This window comes from Ascaphus truei, chromosome 3, assembly GCF_040206685.1.
Source record: "Ascaphus truei isolate aAscTru1 chromosome 3, aAscTru1.hap1, whole genome shotgun sequence".
Lineage (NCBI taxonomy): Eukaryota > Metazoa > Chordata > Amphibia > Anura > Ascaphidae > Ascaphus > Ascaphus truei.
This window is the reverse complement of record NC_134485.1, coordinates 3,231,834-3,251,517: the sequence shown is the minus strand read 5'-3', so window position 1 is coordinate 3,251,517 and position 19,684 is coordinate 3,231,834. Positions and strand designations below refer to the sequence as shown.

Genomic DNA, 19,684 nt, shown 5'->3' with positions numbered 1-19,684 from the left:
AGGCTGATATACAGTGTAATACCTCGCATCGCTAGCACTGAGTAAGGCTGATATACAGTGTAATACCTCGCATCGCTGGCACTGAGTAAGGCTGATATACAGCGTAATACCTCGCATCGCTGGCACTGAGTAAGGCTGATATACAGTGTAATACCTCGCATCGCTAGCACTGAGTAAGGCTGATATACAGTGTAATACCTCGCATCGCTGGCACTGAGTAAGGCTGATATACAGTGTAATACCTCGCATCGCTAGCACTGAGTAAGGCTGATATACAGCGTAATACCTCGCATCGCTGGCACTGAGTAAGGCTGATATACAGTGTAATACCTCGCATCGCTAGCACTGAGTAAGGCTGATATACAGTGTAATACCTCGCATCGCTGGCACTGAGTAAGGCTGATATACAGCGTAATACCTCACATCGCTGGCACTGAGTAAGGCTGATATACAGTGTAATACCTCCCATCGCTAGCACTGAGTAAGGCTGATATACAGTGTAATACCTCGCATCGCTGGCACTGAGTAAGGCTGATATACAGTGTAATACCTCGCATCGCTAGCACTGAGTAAGGCTGATATACAGCGTAATACCTCGCATCGCTGGCACTGAGTAAGGCTGATATACAGTGTAATACCTCGCATCGCTAGCACTGAGTAAGGCTGATATACAGTGTAATACCTCGCATCGCTAGCACTGAGTAAGGCTGATATACAGTGTAATACCTCCCATCGCTGGCACTGAGTAAGGCTGATATACAGTGTAATACCTCGCATCGCTGGCACTGAGTAAGGCTGATATACAGTGTAATACCTCGCATCGCTGGCACTGAGTAAGGCTGATATACAGTGTAATACCTCGCATCGCTAGCACTGAGTAAGGCTGATATACAGTGTAATACCTCGCATCGCTGGCACTGAGTAAGTCTGATATACAGTGTAATACCTCGCATCGCTGGCACTGAGTAAGTCTGATATACAGTGTAATACCTCCCATCGCTGGCACTGAGTAAGGCTGATATACAGTGTAATACCTCGCATCGCTGGCACTGAGTAAGGCTGATATACAGTGTAATACCTCGCATCGCTGGCACTGAGTAAGGCTGATATACAGTGTAATACCTCGCATCGCTGGCACTGAGTAAGGCTGATATACAGTGTAATACCTCGCATCGCTAGCACTGAGTAAGGCTGATATACAGTGTAATACCTCGCATCGCTAGCACTGAGTAAGGCTGATATACAGTGTAATACCTTGCATCGCTAGCACTGAGTAAGGCTGATATACAGTGTAATACCTCGCATCGCTAGCACTGAGTAAGGCTGATATACAGTGTAATACCTCGCATCGCTAGCACTGAGTAAGGCTGATATACAGTGTAATACCTCCCATCGCTGGCACTGAGTAAGGCTGATATACAGTGTAATACCTCGCATCGCTGGCACTGAGTAAGGCTGATATACAGTGTAATACCTCGCATCGCTGGCACTGAGTAAGGCTGATATACAGTGTAATACCTCGCATCGCTAGCACTGAGTAAGGCTGATATACAGTGTAATACCTCGCATCGCTGGCACTGAGTAAGTCTGATATACAGTGTAATACCTCGCATCGCTGGCACTGAGTAAGGCTGATATACAGTGTAATACCTCCCATCGCTGGCACTGAGTAAGGCTGATATACAGTGTAATACCTCGCATCGCTGGCACTGAGTAAGGCTGATATACAGTGTAATACCTCGCATCGCTGCACTGAGTAAGGCTGATATACAGTGTAATACCTCGCATCGCTGGCACTGAGTAAGGCTGATATACAGTGTAATACCTCGCATCGCTAGCACTGAGTAAGGCTGATATACAGTGTAATACCTCGCATCGCTAGCACTGAGTAAGGCTGATATACAGTGTAATACCTCGCTTCGCTAGCACTGAGTAAGGCTGATATACAGTGTAATACCTCCCATCGCTGGCACTGAGTACGGCTGATATACAGTGTAATACCTCGCATCGCTGGCACTGAGTAAGTCTGATATACAGTGTAATACCTCGCATCGCTGGCACTGAGTAAGTCTGATATACAGTGTAATACCTCCCATCGCTGGCACTGAGTAAGGCTGATATAGAGTGTAATACCTCGCATCGCTGGCACTGAGTAAGGCTGATATACAGTGTAATACCTCGCATCGCTGGCACTGAGTAAGGCTGATATACAGTGTAATACCTCGCATCGCTAGCACTGAGTAAGGCTGATATACAGTGTAATACCTCGCATCGCTAGCACTGAGTAAGGCTGATATACAGTGTAATACCTCGCATCGCTAGCACTGAGTAAGGCTGATATACAGTGTAATACCTCGCATCGCTAGCACTGAGTAAGGCTGATATACAGTGTAATACCTCGCATCGCTAGCACTGAGTAAGGCTGATATACAGTGTAATACCTCGCATCGCTGGCACTGAGTAAGGCTGATATACAGTGTAATACCTCGCATCGCTGGCACTGAGTAAGGCTGATATACAGTGTAATACCTCGCATCGCTGGCACTGAGTAAGGCTGATATACAGTGTAATACCTCGCATCGCTAGCACTGAGTAAGGCTGATATACAGTGTAATACCTCGCATCGCTGGCACTGAGTAAGTCTGATATACAGTGTAATACCTCGCATCGCTGGCACTGAGTAAGGCTGATATACAGTGTAATACCTCCCATCGCTGGCACTGAGTAAGGCTGATATACAGTGTAATACCTCGCATCGCTGGCACTGAGTAAGGCTGATATACAGTGTAATACCTCGCATCGCTGCACTGAGTAAGGCTGATATACAGTGTAATAGCTCGCATCGCTGGCACTGAGTAAGGCTGATATACAGTGTAATACCTCGCATCGCTAGCACTGAGTAAGGCTGATATACAGTGTAATACCTCGCATCGCTAGCACTGAGTAAGGCTGATATACAGTGTAATACCTCGCATCGCTAGCACAGAGTAAGGCTGATATACAGTGTAATACCTCGCATCGCTAGCACTGAGTAAGGCTGATATACAGTGTAATACCTCGCATCGCTAGCACTGAGTAAGGCTGATATACAGTGTAATACCTCGCATCGCTGGCACTGAGTAAGGCTGATATACAGTGTAATACCTCGCATCGCTGGCACTGAGTAAGGCTGATATACAGTGTAATACCTCGCATCGCTGGCACTGAGTAAGGCTGATATACAGTGTAATACCTCGCATCGCTGGCACTGAGTAAGGCTGATATACAGTGTAATACCTCGCATCGCTAGCACTGAGTAAGGCTGATATACAGTGTAATACCTCGCATCGCTGGCACTGAGTAAGTCTGATATACAGTGTAATACCTCGCATCGCTGGCACTGAGTAAGGCTGATATACAGTGTAATACCTCCCATCGCTGGCACTGAGTAAGGCTGATATACAGTGTAATACCTCGCATCGCTGGCACTGAGTAAGGCTGATATACAGTGTAATACCTCGCATCGCTGCACTGAGTAAGGCTGATATACAGTGTAATAGCTCGCATCGCTGGCACTGAGTAAGGCTGATATACAGTGTAATACCTCGCATCGCTAGCACTGAGTAAGGCTGATATACAGTGTAATACCTCGCATCGCTAGCACTGAGTAAGGCTGATATACAGTGTAATACCTCGCATCGCTAGCACAGAGTAAGGCTGATATACAGTGTAATACCTCGCATCGCTAGCACTGAGTAAGGCTGATATACAGTGTAATATCTCGCATCGCTGGCACTGAGTAAGGCTGATATACAGTGTAATACCTCGCATCGCTGGCACTGAGTAAGGCTGATATACAGTGTAATACCTCCCATCGCTGGCACTGAGTACGGCTGATATACAGTGTAATACCTTGCATCGCTGGCACTGAGTAAGGCTGATATACAGTGTAATACCTCGCATCGCTGGCACTGTGTAAGGCTGATATACAGTGTAATACCTCGCATCGCTGGCACTGAGTAAGGCTGATATACAGTGTAATACCTCGCATCGCTTGCACTGAGTAAGGCTGATATACAGCGTAATACCTCGCATCGCTGGCACTGAGTAAGGCTGATATACAGTGTAATACCTCGCATCGCTGGCACTGAGTAAGGCTGATATACAGTGTAATACCTCGCATCGCTGGCACTGAGTAAGGCTGATATACAGTGTAATACCTCCCATCGCTGGCACTGAGTAAGGCTGATATACAGTGTAATACCTCCCATCGCTGGCACTGAGTAAGGCTGATATACAGTGTAATACCTCGCATCGCTAGCACTGAGTAAGGCTGATATACAGTATAATACCTCCCATCGCTGGCACTGAGTAAGGCTGATATACAGTGTAATACCTCGCATCGCTGGCACTGAGTAAGGCTGATATACAGTGTAATACCTCGCATCGCTGGCACTGAGTAAGGCTGATATACAGTGTAATACCTCGCATCGCTAGCACTGAGTAAGGCTGATATACAGTATAATACCTCCCATCGCTGGCACTGTGTAAGGCTGATATACAGTGTAATACCTCGCATCGCTGGCACTGAGTAAGGCTGATATACAGTGTAATACCTCCCATCGCTGGCACTGAGTAAGGCTGATATACAGTGTAATACCTCGCATCGCTGGCACTGAGTAAGGCTGATATACAGTGTAATACCTCCCATCGCTAGCACTGAGTAAGGCTGATATACAGTGTAATACCTCCCATCGCTGGCACTGAGTAAGGCTAATATACAGTGTAATACCTCGCATCGCTAGCACTGAGTAAGGCTGATATACAGTGTAATACCTCGCATCGCTAGCACTGAGTAAGGCTGATATACAGTGTAATACCTCGCATCGCTGGCACTGTGTAAGGCTGATATACAGTGTAATACCTCGCATCGCTGGCACTGAGTAAGGCTGATATACAGTGTAATACCTCGCATCGCTGGCACTGAGTAAGGCTGATATACAGTGTAATACCTCGCATCGCTGGCACTGAGTAAGGCTGATATACAGTGTAATACCTCGCATCGCTAGCACTGTGTAAGGCTGATATACAGTGTAATACCTCGCATCGCTAGCACTGTGTAAGGCTGATATACAGTGTAATACCTCGCATCGCTGGCACTGTGTAAGGCTGATATACAGTGTAATACCTCGCATCGCTGGCACTGAGTAAGGCTGATATACAGTGTAATACCTCGCATCGCTGGCACTGAGTAAGGCTGATATACAGTGTAATACCTCGCATCGCTAGCACTGAGTAAGGCTGATATACAGTATAATACCTCCCATCGCTGGCACTGTGTAAGGCTGATATACAGTGTAATACCTCGCATCGCTGGCACTGAGTAAGGCTGATATACAGTGTAATACCTCCCATCGCTGGCACTGAGTAAGGCTGATATACAGTGTAATACCTCGCATCGCTGGCACTGAGTAAGGCTGATATACAGTGTAATACCTCCCATCGCTAGCACTGAGTAAGGCTGATATACAGTGTAATACCTCCCATCGCTGGCACTGAGTAAGGCTAATATACAGTGTAATACCTCGCATCGCTAGCACTGAGTAAGGCTGATATACAGTGTAATACCTCGCATCGCTGGCACTGAGTAAGGCTGATATACAGTGTAATACCTCCCATCGCTGGCACTGAGTAAGGCTAATATACAGTGTAATACCTCGCATCGCTGGCACTGAGTAAGGCTGATATACAGTGTAATACCTCCCATCGCTGGCACTGAGTAAGGCTGATATACAGTGTAATACCTCGCATCGCTGGCACTGAGTAAGGCTGATATACAGTGTAATACCTCCCATCGCTAGCACTGAGTAAGGCTGATATACAGTGTAATACCTCGCATCGCTAGCACTGAGTAAGGCTGATATACAGTGTAATACCTCGCATCGCTGGCACTGAGTAAGGCTGATATACAGTGTAATACCTCCCATCGCTGGCACTGAGTAAGGCTGATATACAGTGTAATACCTCGCATCGCTAGCACTTAGTAAGGCTGATATACAGTGTAATACCTCCCATCGCTGGCACTGAGTAAGGCTGATATACAGTGTAATACCTCGCATCGCTAGCACTGAGTAAGGCTGATATACAGTGTAATACCTCCCATCGCTGGCACTGAGTAAGGCTGATATACAGTGTAATACCTCGCATCGCTGGCACTGAGTAAGGCTGATATACAGTGTAATACCTCGCATCGCTGGCACTGAGTAAGGCTGATATACAGTGTAATACCTCGCATCGCTAGCACTGAGTAAGGCTGATATACAGTGTAATACCTCGCATCGCTGGCACTGAGTAAGTCTGATATACAGTGTAATACCTCGCATCGCTGGCACTGAGTAAGGCTGATATACAGTGTAATACCTCCCATCGCTGGCACTGAGTAAGGCTGATATACAGTGTAATACCTCGCATCGCTGGCACTGAGTAAGGCTGATATACAGTGTAATACCTCGCATCGCTGCACTGAGTAAGGCTGATATACAGTGTAATACCTCGCATCGCTGGCACTGAGTAAGGCTGATATACAGTGTAATACCTCGCATCGCTAGCACTGAGTAAGGCTGATATACAGTGTAATACCTCGCATCGCTAGCACTGAGTAAGGCTGATATACAGTGTAATACCTCGCATCGCTAGCACTGAGTAAGGCTGATATACAGTGTAATACCTCGCATCGCTGGCACTGAGTACGGCTGATATACAGTGTAATACCTCCCATCGCTGGCACTGTGTAAGGCTGATATACAGTGTAATACCTTGCATCGCTGGCACTGAGTAAGGCTGATATACAGTGTAATACCTCGCATCGCTGGCACTGTGTAAGGCTGATATACAGTGTAATACCTCCCATCGCTGGCACTGAGTAAGGCTGATATACAGTGTAATACCTCACATCGCTGGCACTGAGTAAGGCTGATATACAGTGTAATACCTCGCATCGCTAGCACTGAGTAAGGCTGATATACAGTGTAATACCTCTCATCGCTGGCACTGAGTAAGGCTGATATACAGTGTAATACCTCCCATCGCTGGCACTGAGTAAGTCTGATATACAGTGTAATACCTCCCATCGCTGGCACTGAGTAAGGCTGATATACAGTGTAATACCTCGCATCGCTGGCACTGAGTAAGGCTGATATACAGTGTAATACCTCGCATCGCTGGCACTGAGTAAGGCTGATATACAGTGTAATACCTCGCATCGCTGGCACTGAGTAAGGCTGATATACAGTGTAATACCTCCCATCGCTGGCACTGAGTAAGGCTGATATACAGTGTAATACCTCGCATCGCTAGCACTGAGTAAGGCTGATATACAGTGTAATACCTCGCATCGCTTGCACTGAGTAAGGCTGATATACAGCGTAATACCTCGCATCGCTGGCACTGAGTAAGGCTGATATACAGTGTAATACCTCGCATCGCTGGCACTGAGTAAGGCTGATATACAGTGTAATACCTCGCATCGCTGGCACTGAGTAAGGCTGATATACAGTGTAATACCTCGCATCGCTGGCACTGAGTAAGGCTGATATACAGTGTAATACCTCCCATCGCTGGCAATGAGTAAGGCTGATATACAGTGTAATACCTCGCATCGCTAGCACTGAGTAAGGCTGATATACAGTATAATACCTCCCATCGCTGGCACTGAGTAAGGCTGATATACAGTGTAATACCTTGCATCGCTGGCACTGAGTAAGGCTGATATACAGTGTAATACCTCCCATCGCTGGCACTGAGTAAGGCTGATATACAGTGTAATACCTCGCATCGCTGGCACTGAGTAAGGCTGATATACAGTGTAATACCTCCCATCGCTGGCACTGAGTAAGGCTGATATACAGTGTAATACCTCGCATCGCTGGCACTGTGTAAGGCTGATATACAGTGTAATACCTCGCATCGCTGGCACTGTGTAAGGCTGATATACAGTGTAATACCTCGCATCGCTGGCACTGAGTAAGGCTGATATACAGTGTAATACCTCGCATCGCTGGCACTGAGTAAGGCTGATATACAGTGTAATACCTCGCATCGCTAGCACTGAGTAAGGCTGATATACAGTATAATACCTCCCATCGCTGGCACTGTGTAAGGCTGATATACAGTGTAATACCTCGCATCGCTGGCACTGAGTAAGGCTGATATACAGTGTAATACCTCCCATCGCTGGCACTGAGTAAGGCTGATATACAGTGTAATACCTCGCATCGCTGGCACTGAGTAAGGCTGATATACAGTGTAATACCTCCCATCGCTAGCACTGAGTAAGGCTGATATACAGTGTAATACCTCCCATCGCTGGCACTGAGTAAGGCTAATATACAGTGTAATACCTCGCATCGCTAGCACTGAGTAAGGCTGATATACAGTGTAATACCTCGCATCGCTGGCACTGAGTAAGGCTGATATACAGTGTAATACCTCCCATCGCTGGCACTGAGTAAGGCTAATATACAGTGTAATACCTCGCATCGCTGGCACTGAGTAAGGCTGATATACAGTGTAATACCTCCCATCGCTGGCACTGAGTAAGGCTGATATACAGTGTAATACCTCGCATCGCTGGCACTGAGTAAGGCTGATATAAAGTGTAATACCTCCCATCGCTGGCACTGAGTAAGGCTGATATACAGTGTAATACCTCGCATCGCTGGCACTGAGTAAGGCTGATATACAGTGTAATACCTCCCATCGCTGGCACTGAGTAAGGCTGATATACAGTGTAATACCTCGCATCGCTAGCACTGAGTAAGGCTGATATACAGCGTAATACCTCGCATCGCTAGCACTGAGTAAGGCTGATATACAGTATAATACCTCCCATCGCTGGCACTGTGTAAGGCTGATATACAGTGTAATACCTCGCATCGCTGGCACTGAGTAAGGCTGATATACAGTGTAATACCTCCCATCGCTGGCACTGAGTAAGGCTAATATACAGTGTAATACCTCCCATCGCTGGCACTGAGTAAGTCTGATATACAGTGTAATACCTCGCATCGCTAGCACTGAGTAAGGCTGATATACAGTGTAATACCTCCCATCGCTGGCACTGAGTAAGGCTAATATACAGTGTAATACCTCCCATCGCTGGCACTGAGTAAGTCTGATATACAGTGTAATACCTCGCATCGCTAGCACTGAGTAAGGCTGATATACAGTGTAATACCTCCCATCGCTGGCACTGAGTAAGGCTGATATACAGTGTAATACCTTGCATCGCTGGCACTGAGTAAGGCTGATATACAGTGTAATACCTCCCATCGCTGGCACTGAGTAAGGCTGATATACAGTGTAATACCTCGCATCGCTAGCACTGAGTAAGGCTGATATACAGTGTAATACCTCGCATCGCTGGCACTGAGTAAGGCTGATATACAGTGTAATACCTCGCATCGCTGGCACTGAGTAAGGCTGATATACAGTGTAATACCTCGCATCGCTGGCACTGAGTAAGGCTGATATACAGCGTAATACCTCGCATCGCTAGCACTGAGTAAGGCTGATATACAGTGTAATACCTCGCATCGCTGGCACTGAGTAAGGCTGATATACAGCTTAATACCTCGCATCGCTGGCACTGAGTAAGGCTGATATACAGTGTAATACCTCGCATCGCTAGCACTGAGTAAGGCTGATATACAGTGTAATACCTCGCATCGCTGGCACTGAGTAAGGCTGATATACAGTGTAAAACCTCGCATCGCTAGCACTGAGTAAGGCTGATATACAGCGTAATACCTCGCATCGCTGGCACTGAGTAAGGCTGATATACAGTGTAATACCTCGCATCGCTAGCACTGAGTAAGGCTGATATACAGTGTAATACCTCGCATCGCTGGCACTGAGTAAGGCTGATATACAGCGTAATACCTCGCATCGCTGGCACTGAGTAAGGCTGATATACAGTGTAATACCTCCCATCGCTAGCACTGAGTAAGGCTGATATACAGTGTAATACCTCGCATCGCTGGCACTGAGTAAGGCTGATATACAGTGTAATACCTCGCATCGCTAGCACTGAGTAAGGCTGATATACAGCGTAATACCTCGCATCGCTGGCACTGAGTAAGGCTGATATACAGTGTAATACCTCGCATCGCTAGCACTGAGTAAGGCTGATATACAGTGTAATACCTCGCATCGCTAGCACTGAGTAAGGCTGATATACAGTGTAATACCTCCCATCGCTGGCACTGAGTAAGGCTGATATACAGTGTAATACCTCGCATCGCTGGCACTGAGTAAGGCTGATATACAGTGTAATACCTCGCATCGCTGGCACTGAGTAAGGCTGATATACAGTGTAATACCTCGCATCGCTAGCACTGAGTAAGGCTGATATACAGTGTAATACCTCGCATCGCTGGCACTGAGTAAGTCTGATATACAGTGTAATACCTCGCATCGCTGGCACTGAGTAAGTCTGATATACAGTGTAATACCTCCCATCGCTGGCACTGAGTAAGGCTGATATACAGTGTAATACCTCGCATCGCTGGCACTGAGTAAGGCTGATATACAGTGTAATACCTCGCATCGCTGGCACTGAGTAAGGCTGATATACAGTGTAATACCTCGCATCGCTAGCACTGAGTAAGGCTGATATACAGTGTAATACCTCGCATCGCTAGCACTGAGTAAGGCTGATATACAGTGTAATACCTCGCATCGCTAGCACTGAGTAAGGCTGATATACAGTGTAATACCTCGCATCGCTAGCACTGAGTAAGGCTGATATACAGTGTAATACCTCGCATCGCTAGCACTGAGTAAGGCTGATATACAGTGTAATACCTCCCATCGCTGGCACTGAGTAAGGCTGATATACAGTGTAATACCTCGCATCGCTGGCACTGAGTAAGGCTGATATACAGTGTAATACCTCGCATCGCTGGCACTGAGTAAGGCTGATATACAGTGTAATACCTCGCATCGCTAGCACTGAGTAAGGCTGATATACAGTGTAATACCTCGCATCGCTGGCACTGAGTAAGTCTGATATACAGTGTAATACCTCGCATCGCTGGCACTGAGTAAGGCTGATATACAGTGTAATACCTCCCATCGCTGGCACTGAGTAAGGCTGATATACAGTGTAATACCTTGCATCGCTGGCACTGAGTAAGGCTGATATACAGTGTAATACCTCGCATCGCTGGCACTGAGTAAGGCTGATATACAGTGTAATACCTCGCATCGCTGGCACTGAGTAAGGCTGATATACAATGTAATACCTCGCATCGCTAGCACTGAGTAAGGCTGATATACAGTGTAATACCTCGCATCGCTAGCACTGAGTAAGGCTGATATACAGTGTAATACCTCGCATCGCTAGCACTGAGTAAGGCTGATATACAGTGTAATACCTCCCATCGCTGGCACTGAGTACGGCTGATATACAGTGTAATACCTTGCATCGCTGGCACTGAGTAAGGCTGATATACAGTGTAATACCTCGCATCGCTGGCACTGTGTAAGGCTGATATACAGTGTAATACCTCCCATCGCTGGCACTGAGTAAGGCTGATATACAGTGTAATACCTCACATCGCTGGCACTGAGTAAGGCTGATATACAGTGTAATACCTCGCATCGCTAGCACTGAGTAAGGCTGATATACAGTGTAATACCTCGCATCGCTGGCACTGAGTAAGGCTGATATACAGTGTAATACCTCGCATCGCTGGCACTGAGTAAGGCTGATATACAGTGTAATACCTCCCATCGCTGGCACTGAGTAAGGCTGATATACAGTGTAATACCTCGCATCGCTGGCACTGAGGAAGGCTGATATACAGTGTAATACCTCGCATCGCTAGCACTGAGTAAGGCAGATATACAGTGTAATACCTCGCATCGCTGGCACTGAGTAAGGCTGATATACAGTGTAATACCTCGCATCGCTAGCACTGAGTAAGGCTGATATACAGTGTAATACCTCCCATCGCTGGCACTGAGTAAGGCTGATATACAGTGTAATACCTCGCATCGCTGGCACTGAGTACGGCTGATATACAGTGTAATACCTCGCATCGCTAGCACTGTGTAAGTCTGATATACAGTGTAATACCTCCCATCGCTGGCACTGAGTAAGGCTGATATACAGTGTAATACCTCGCATCGCTGGCACTGAGTAAGGCTGATATACAGTGTAATACCTCGCATCGCTAGCACTGTGTAAGGCTGATATACAGTGTAATACCTCGCATCGCTGGCACTGTGTAAGGCTGATATACAGTGTAATACCTCGCATCGCTGGCACTGAGTAAGGCTGATATACAGTGTAATACCTCGCATCGCTGGCACTGAGTAAGGCTGATATACAGTGTAATACCTCGCATCGCTGGCACTGAGTAAGGCTGATATACAGTGTAATACCTCGCATCGCTGGCACTGAGTAAGGCTGATATACAGTGTAATACCTCGCATCGCTGGCACTGTGTAAGGCTGATATACAGTGTAATACCTCGCATCGCTGGCACTGAGTAAGGCTGATATACAGTGTAATACCTCGCATCGCTGGCACTGAGTAAGGCTGATATACAGTGTAATACCTCGCATCGCTGGCACTGAGTACGGCTGATATACAGTGTAATACCTCGCATCGCTAGCACTGTGTAAGTCTGATATACAGTGTAATACCTCCCATCGCTGGCACTGAGTAAGGCTGATATACAGTGTAATACCTCGCATCGCTGGCACTGAGTAAGGCTGATATACAGTGTAATACCTCGCATCGCTGGCACTGAGTAAGGCTGATATACAGTGTAATACCTCGCATCGCTGGCACTGAGTAAGGCTGATATACAGCGTAATACCTCGCATCGCTGGCACTGAGTAAGGCTGATATACAGTGTAATACCTCGCATCGCTGGCACTGAGTAAGGCTGATATACAGTGTAATACCTCCCATCGCTGGCACTGAGTAAGGCTGATATACAGTGTAATACCTCCATCGCTGGCACTGAGTAAGGCTGATATACAGTGTAATACCTCCCATCGCTGGCACTGAGTAAGGCTGATATACAGTGTAATACCTCCCATCGCTGGCACTGAGTAAGGCTGATATACAGCGTAATACCTCCCATCGCTGGCACTGAGTAAGGCTGATATACAGTGTAATACCTCGCATCGCTAGCACTGTGTAAGGCTGATATACAGTGTAATACCTCGCATCGCTGGCACTGTGTAAGGCTGATATACAGTGTAATACCTCGCATCGCTAGCACTGTGTAAGGCTGATATACAGTGTAATACCTCGCATCGCTGGCACTGAGTAAGGCTGATATACAGTGTAATACCTCGCATCGCTAGCACTGAGTAAGGCTGATATACAGCGTAATACCTCGCATCGCTGGCACTGAGTAAGGCTGATATACAGCGTAATACCTCGCATCGCTGGCACTGAGTAAGGCTGATATACAGTGTAATACCTCGCATCGCTGGCACTGAGTAAGGCTGATATACAGTGTAATACCTCGCATCGCTGGCACTGAGTAAGGCTGATATACAGTGTAATACCTCGCATCGCTGGCACTGAGTAAGGCTGATATACAGTGTAATACCTCCCATCGCTGGCACTGAGTAAGGCTGATATACAGTGTAATACCTCGCATCGCTGGCACTGAGTAAGGCTGATATACAGTGTAATACCTCCCATCGCTGGCACTGAGTAAGGCTGATATACAGTGTAATACCTCGCATCGCTGGCACTGAGTAAGGCTGATATACAGTGTAATACCTCGCATCGCTAGCACTGAGTAAGGCTGATATACAGGGTAATACCTCGCATCGCTGGCACTGTGTAAGGCTGATATACAGTGTAATACCTCGCATCGCTGGCACTGAGTAAGGCTGATATACAGTGTAATACCTCCCATCGCTGGCACTGAGTAAGGCTGATATACAGTGTAATACCTCGCATCGCTAGCACTGTGTAAGGCTGATATACAGTGTAATACCTCGCATCGCTGGCACTGAGTAAGGCTGATATACAGTGTAATACCTCGCATCGCTGGCACTGAGTAAGGCTGATATACAGTGTAATACCTCGCATCGCTGGCACTGAGTAAGGCTGATATACAGTGTAATACCTCCCATCGCTGGCACTGAGTAAGGCTGATATACAGGGTAATACCTCGCATCGCTAGCACTGTGTAAGGCTGATATACAGGGTAATACCTCGCATCGCTAGCACTGTGTAAGGCTGATATACAGGGTAATACCTCGCATCGCTGGCACTGAGTAAGGCTGATATACAGGGTAATACCTCGCATCGCTGGCACTGAGTAAGGCTGATATACAGTGTAATACCTCGCATCGCTAGCACTGTGTAAGGCTGATATACAGGGTAATACCTCGCATCGCTGGCACTGAGTAAGGCTGATATACAGGGTAATACCTCGCATCGCTGGCACTGAGTAAGGCTGATATACAGTGTAATACCTCGCATCGCTAGCACTGAGTAAGGCTGATATACAGTGTAATACCTCGCATCGCTGGCACTGAGTAAGGCTGATATACAGGGTAATACCTCGCATCGCTGGCACTGAGTAAGGCTGATATACAGTGTAATACCTCGCATCGCTGGCACTGAGTAAGGCTGATATACAGTGTAATACCTCGCATCGCTGGCACTGAGTAAGGCTGATATACAGTGTAATACCTCGCATCGCTGGCACTGAGTAAGGCTGATATACAGTGTAATACCTCGCATCGCTGGCACTGAGTAAGGCTGATATACAGTGTAATACCTCGCATCGCTAGCACTGAGTAAGGCTGATATACAGCGTAATACCTCGCATCGCTGGCACTGAGTAAGGCTGATATACAGCGTAATACCTCGCATCGCTGGCACTGAGTAAGGCTGATATACAGTGTAATACCTCGCATCGCTGGCACTGAGTAAGGCTGATATACAGTGTAATACCTCGCATCGCTGGCACTGAGTAAGGCTGATATACAGTGTAATACCTCGCATCGCTGGCACTGAGTAAGGCTGATATACAGTGTAATACCTCGCATCGCTAGCACTGAGTAAGGCTGATATACAGTGTAATACCTCGCATCGCTGGCACTGAGTAAGGCTGATATACAGTGTAATACCTCGCATCGCTGGCACTGATTAAGGCTGATATACAGTGTAATACCTCGCATCGCTGGCACTGAGTAAGGCTGATATACAGTGTAATACCTCCCATCGCTGGCACTGAGTAAGGCTGATATACAGTGTAATACCTCGCATCGCTGGCACTGAGTAAGGCTGATATACAGTGTAATACCTCGCATCGCTGGCACTGAGTAAGGCTGATATACAGTGTAATACCTCCATCGCTGGCACTGAGTAAGGCTGATATACAGTGTAATACCTCGCATCGCTAGCACTGAGTAAGGCTGATATACAGTATAATACCTCCCATCGCTGGCACTGAGTAAGGCTGATATACAGTGTAATACCTCGCATCGCTGGCACTGAGTAAGGCTGATATACAGTGTAATACCTCGCATCGCTGGCACTGAGTAAGGCTGATATACAGTGTAATACCTCGCATCGCTGGCACTGAGTAAGGCTGATATACAGTGTAATACCTCGCATCGCTGGCACTGAGTAAGGCTGATATACAGTGTAATACCTCGCATCGCTAGCACTGTGTAAGTCTGATATACAGTGTAATACCTCCCATCGCTGGCACTGAGTAAGGCTGATATACAGTGTAATACCTCGCATCGCTGGCACTGAGTAAGGCTGATATACAGTGTAATACCTCGCATCGCTAGCACTGTGTAAGGCTGATATACAGTGTAATACCTCGCATCGCTGGCACTGTGTAAGGCTGATATACAGTGTAATACCTCGCATCGCTGGCACTGAGTAAGGCTGATATACAGTGTAATACCTCGCATCGCTGGCACTGAGTAAGGCTGATATACAGTGTAATACCTCGCATCGCTGGCACTGAGTAAGGCTGATATACAGTGTAATACCTCGCATCGCTGGCACTGAGTAAGGCTGATATACAGTGTAATACCTCGCATCGCTGGCACTGTGTAAGGCTGATATACAGTGTAATACCTCGCATCGCTGGCACTGAGTAAGGCTGATATACAGTGTAATACCTCGCATCGCTGGCACTGAGTAAGGCTGATATACAGTGTAATACCTCGCATCGCTGGCACTGAGTAAGGCTGATATACAGTGTAATACCTCGCATCGCTGGCACTGAGTAAGGCTGATATACAGTGTAATACCTCGCATCGCTGGCACTGAGTACGGCTGATATACAGTGTAATACCTCGCATCGCTAGCACTGTGTAAGTCTGATATACAGTGTAATACCTCCCATCGCTGGCACTGAGTAAGGCTGATATACAGTGTAATACCTCGCATCGCTGGCACTGAGTAAGGCTGATATACAGTGTAATACCTCGCATCGCTGGCACTGAGTAAGGCTGATATACAGTGTAATACCTCGCATCGCTGGCACTGAGTAAGGCTGATATACAGCGTAATACCTCGCATCGCTGGCACTGAGTAAGGCTGATATACAGTGTAATACCTCGCATCGCTGGCACTGAGTAAGGCTGATATACAGTGTAATACCTCGCCATCGCTGGCACTGAGTAAGGCTGATATACAGTGTAATACCTCCCATCGCTGGCACTGAGTAAGGCTGATATACAGTGTAATACCTCCCATCGCTGGCACTGAGTAAGGCTGATATACAGTGTAATACCTCCCATCGCTGGCACTGAGTAAGGCTGATATACAGCGTAATACCTCCCATCGCTGGCACTGAGTAAGGCTGATATACAGTGTAATACCTCGCATCGCTAGCACTGTGTAAGGCTGATATACAGTGTAATACCTCGCATCGCTGGCACTGTGTAAGGCTGATATACAGTGTAATACCTCGCATCGCTAGCACTGTGTAAGGCTGATATACAGTGTAATACCTCGCATCGCTGGCACTGAGTAAGGCTGATATACAGTGTAATACCTCGCATCGCTAGCACTGAGTAAGGCTGATATACAGCGTAATACCTCGCATCGCTGGCACTGAGTAAGGCTGATATACAGCGTAATACCTCGCATCGCTGGCACTGAGTAAGGCTGATATACAGTGTAATACCTCGCATCGCTGGCACTGAGTAAGGCTGATATACAGTGTAATACCTCGCATCGCTGGCACTGAGTAAGGCTGATATACAGTGTAATACCTCGCATCGCTGGCACTGAGTAAGGCTGATATACAGTGTAATACCTCGCATCGCTGGCACTGAGTAAGGCTGATATACAGTGTAATACCTCGCATCGCTGGCACTGAGTAAGGCTGATATACAGTGTAATACCTCCCATCGCTGGCACTGAGTAAGGCTGATATACAGTGTAATACCTCGCATCGCTGGCACTGAGTAAGGCTGATATACAGTGTAATACCTCGCATCGCTAGCACTGAGTAAGGCTGATATACAGGGTAATACCTCGCATCGCTGGCACTGTGTAAGGCTGATATACAGTGTAATACCTCGCATCGCTGGCACTGAGTAAGGCTGATATACAGTGTAATACCTCGCATCGCTGGCACTGAGTAAGGCTGATATACAGTGTAATACCTCGCATCGCTAGCACTGTGTAAGGCTGATATACAGTGTAATACCTCGCATCGCTGGCACTGAGTAAGGCTGATATACAGTGTAATACCTCGCATCGCTGGCACTGAGTAAGGCTGATATACAGTGTAATACCTCGCATCGCTGGCACTGAGTAAGGCTGATATACAGTGTAATACCTCCCATCGCTGGCACTGAGTAAGGCTGATATACAGGGTAATACCTCGCATCGCTAGCACTGAGTAAGTCTGATATACAGTGTAATACCTCGCATCGCTGGCACTGTGTAAGGCTGATATACAGGGTAATACCTCGCATCGCTAGCACTGTGTAAGGCTGATATACAGGGTAATACCTCGCATCGCTGGCACTGAGTAAGGCTGATATACAGGGTAATACCTCGCATCGCTGGCACTGAGTAAGGCTGATATACAGTGTAATACCTCGCATCGCTAGCACTGTGTAAGGCTGATATACAGGGTAATACCTCGCATCGCTGGCACTGAGTAAGGCTGATATACAGTGTAATACCTCGCATCGCTGGCACTGAGTAAGGCTGATATACAGTGTAATACCTCGCATCGCTGGCACTGAGTAAGGCTGATATACAGTGTAATACCTCGCATCGCTGGCACTGAGTAAGGCTGATATACAGTGTAATACCTCGCATCGCTGGCACTGAGTAAGGCTGATATACAGTGTAATACCTCGCATCGCTGGCACTGAGTAAGGCTGATATACAGTGTAATACCTCGCATCGCTGGCACTGAGTAAGGCTGATATACAGTGTAATACCTCGCATCGCTGGCACTGAGTAAGGCTGATATACAGTGTAATACCTCGCATCGCTGGCACTGAGTAAGGCTGATATACAGTGTAATACCTCGCATCGCTGGCACTGAGTAAGGCTGATATACAGTGTAATACCTCGCATCGCTGGCACTGAGTAAGGCTGATATACAGTGTAATACCTCGCATCGCTGGCACTGAGTAAGGCTGATATACAGTGTAATACCTCGCATCGCTGGCACTGAGTAAGGCTGATATACAGTGTAATACCTCGCATCGCTGGCACTGAGTAAGGCTGATATACAGTGTAATACCTCGCATCGCTGGCACTGAGTAAGGCTGATATACAGTGTAATACCTCGCATCGCTGGCACTGAGTAAGGCTGATATACAGTGTAATACCTCGCATCGCTGGCACTGAGTAAGGCTGATATACAGTGTAATACCTCGCATCGCTGGCACTGAGTAAGGCTGATATACAGTGTAATACCTCGCATCGCTGGCACTGAGTAAGGCTGATATACAGTGTAATACCTCGCATCGCTGGCACTGAGTAAGGCTGATATACAGTGTAATACCTCGCATCGCTGGCACTGAGTAAGGCTGATATACAGTGTAATACCTCGCATCGCTGGCACTGAGTAAGGCTGATATACAGTGTAATACCTCGCATCGCTGGCACTGAGTAAGGCTGATATACAGTGTAATACCTCGCATCGCTGGCACTGAGTAAGGCTGATATACAGTGTAATACCTCGCATCGCTGGCACTGAGTAAGGCTGATATACAGTGTAATACCTCGCATCGCTGGCACTGAGTAAGGCTGATATACAGTGTAATACCTCGCATCGCTGGCACTGAGTAAGGCTGATATACAGTGTAATACCTCGCATCGCTGGCACTGAGTAAGGCTGATATACAGTGTAATACCTCGCATCGCTGGCACTGAGTAAGGCTGATATACAGTGTAATACCTCGCATCGCTGGCACTGAGTAAGGCTGATATACAGTGTAATACCTCGCATCGCTGGCACTGAGTAAGGCTGATATACAGTGTAATACCTCGCATCGCTGGCACTGTGTAAGGCTGATATACAGTGTAATACCTCGCATCGCTGGCACTGTGTAAGGCTGATATACAGTGTAATACCTCGCATCGCTGGCACTGAGTAAGGCTGATATACAGTGTAATACCTCGCATCGCTGGCACTGAGTAAGCTGATATACAGTGTAATAC

General features: G+C 47.1%; 1 protein-coding gene across 4 annotated transcripts in view; it reads left to right on the top strand.

The window, feature by feature from the left end:
- LOC142491241 (ecto-ADP-ribosyltransferase 5-like) overlaps window positions 1-19,684 on the top strand; it is a 132,890-nt gene that overhangs the window by 52,673 nt on the left and 60,533 nt on the right. The window lies entirely within an intron of this gene.